Source organism: Lipotes vexillifer, unplaced genomic scaffold (genome assembly GCF_000442215.2).
Source record: "Lipotes vexillifer unplaced genomic scaffold, Lipotes_vexillifer_v1.1 scaffold1022, whole genome shotgun sequence".
In the NCBI taxonomy this organism is placed as follows: Eukaryota; Metazoa; Chordata; class Mammalia; order Artiodactyla; family Lipotidae; genus Lipotes; species Lipotes vexillifer.
This window is the reverse complement of record NW_006784811.1, coordinates 629427-632421: the sequence shown is the minus strand read 5'-3', so window position 1 is coordinate 632421 and position 2995 is coordinate 629427.

Below are 2995 nucleotides of genomic sequence, written 5' to 3'. Positions count from 1 at the left end.
TGTTTCTAAGAAGCTAAAAGTTACCAAGTTAGCACATAGAATTAAAATCTGGGGCTCAAATAAGGAATAAAGACAACTAAAAATATTTCATGCCCTCATTTTTTTGAAGCTTTGAAGCACTTTTTTTTTTTTTTTTACGAGTTAATGTTATGGCCCTAGTTGAAAGTACTTCTATCATTGTCATTTTATTCTGTACAGCGTTAAACTAACATGGAATCTAGGTTGCTTCTGATTAAATAAAGATTGGAGGAGACAGAGCCTTTTCAGGTTTCAAGGTCTCCTGCCTACTCTAGGGACTTTTGTAGTTAAACAAAATGCAAGGGTATCAAAAATGTTTATATAACTTAATTAAATTAAAATAGATTCTGATAATTAATAGTAACACCTATAGGGCAAAATGCGTCTGCAGAGTGCTCAGTCTTTTACATGTATGCACGGGCATTCCTTCCATAACAACGATATATTAAGCACCTACTATACGTGAGGCATGGTAAGAGTTGCCTTGCAGATTACACCTATTGGCCAGAGTGCAATCCCTCACCCTCTCCACCACTCACCAGAGCACAGACACTTCCATAAAAAAAAATTCTAGAACCAGTCATCTTGGGAAAAGATATGGCCAGCTAAATCTATCACCCTGCTTTTCTTACTCATGTCCCAAGATTTAAGGCTCTCTGCTCATCTGCCCTTTTAGGTACTCAGTCACTCTTATCCATCCATCCATCCTTCCACCCATTCAAAATGATTCAAAAGTATGCATTGACTTAGTGTGAGTTAGGCATTTCTTTAAGGGATGCAAAACAGATATGGTTCCTATTCCCACAGTACTTTAGTAGAAGAGATAGTAATTAAATACCTAAGTAGTTATGTACTAAAATAAGAGCTATGGTAGAAAGATATCATATGCTATGAGAGAGAATAACAGTGAGGTCTAATTTAGTTTGGGGACTTAGAAAAAAAAAACTTTAAGAAAGGAGCATTTAAACACATATATATGGACTCTAAAAAAAATTAAAAATTGGTTCTGAAGAACCTAGGGGCAGGACAGGAATAAAGACGCAGAGGTAGAGAATGGACTTGAGGACACGGGGAGGGGGAAGGGTAAGCTGGGACGAAGTGAGAGAGTGGCATGGACATATATACACTACCAAATGTAAAATAGATAGCTAGTGGGAAGCAGCCGCATAGCACAGGGAGATCAGCTCAGTGCTCTGTGACCACCTAGAGGGGTGGGATAGGGAGGGTGGGAGGGAGACACAAGAGGGAGGGGATATGGGGATATATGTATACGTATAGCAGATTCACTTTGTTATACAGCAGCAACTAACACACAATTGTAAAGCAATTACACTCCAATAAAGATGTTAAAAAAATAAAAATAAATTGGGTTATTATAATAAAGGCCAGGTGTGAGGGATTTGTTCTGCTGATGTGACTCACAGCAGAGCAGAGAGGTTACAGAATTGGCTGTAGCAGCATCTTCTTGATTCAATAGGAAGATTCCTGATCATGATGGAAGCAGCAGCATGTAGAGGTACCGTTTTTGGGGTTTTTGTTTTTGCATGTGGGATATTAGTTCCCCAACCAGCGATCAAACCCATGCCCCCTGCAGTGGAAGCGTGGAGCCCTAACCACTGAACCACCAGGGAAGTCCTGAGGCACAGTTCTATGCTGAAGCTTTGGGAGTCATTGTTAAAAGTTCAACCTAAAGTCTGTTACATAATTTATTCCCAGATTTCTGTAAGTCATTTAACACACATTAGTAAATTTCTTTCTCTTTGCATTAGCTACAGTGGATTCAGTACTATGCAACCAAAAAGACACAGTATTGATTTATAAAAGGAAAACATGCCTAGGAAGAGTTGTGAAAATAGTCGAAGTCAAAATTTCCCAAACTGATCTGAAAATGTTAGTGATCTGAGAGATGTTTAAATAGGTATTTAAGAATAATGGATTTCTTTTCCATAGGACTTCTCAAAAACTTTGAAATTGTTAATTTGTGTTGTAAATCACACTGTGAATCATTTCCCCAATGCATTTTACCAGGAAATTATTCATTTCAGGGGAAACCTATTATCAGCTTGACAAACACAGACAGAGTTTTTGAAACATTGGTCTAAATAAAATACCCAGTAGTCTGAGCCAACAACCTTTGCTTTTGTTCCAAGCAATCTGTTTTCAGACTTTTTGTTTCCATATATCTTGTTGTCATGCTACAGTAGGCAGTTTTCTGGATAGGGATATCAATATCCAAATAGTATAAATAAAGTATACACTCATTTTGTAAGTTGGCAGCATTATTTATTTGGACAAAGTAATTTCAGCTTGTCTAGAGTAGTAAAAACCAGATACAAAAGGAAGCCCAGCTTATTTTATGACCCAAAGAAATCAAAGTGAAAACACTAATATAAATATATTTTGTCTTTATTTCTCAGCTTACTTGTGGTTCCAGAAGAGTTCAGTGGGGATAAGAATTTTACAAGAGGCAGAAGGTACCGAGTGTTTTTGTGGTGACATAGTATCTGAATACTACAGATACTTGTAAATGTATAGGCTTCGGATCAACCTTAGCTTTGCAAAATTAAGGTCATTCTAGTGCAATGTCATAAACATTATCATTTTCTAGAATAAAGGGAAAAATTAATTCAGCCTAGAGCGATAAGGAAAGACCTCCTCACAGAAGATGTGATGTTTAATATCTAGAAGGCTTGTTAGCGCTTGTGTTGTGTAGGGTAGAGTGGAATGTAAGTAAGATGACTGAGGGTGGGTCAGTGTGATTATGGACTCTGAATGTTATTTCTGCATGTCTAATGGATTCTGAAAATCACAATCAAGGCTTACACCTTGGCCATATAGCATCATGTGAATTAAGTGATTAGAAAAGGATCATAACGTAGAATGTCATTACTATGATTAATTATCATGAATAAACTTCATGCCTCTGTCTTAGGCAGGCCCTATATGCCCGGCCTTGGAGCCACAATTTTTCAGCATT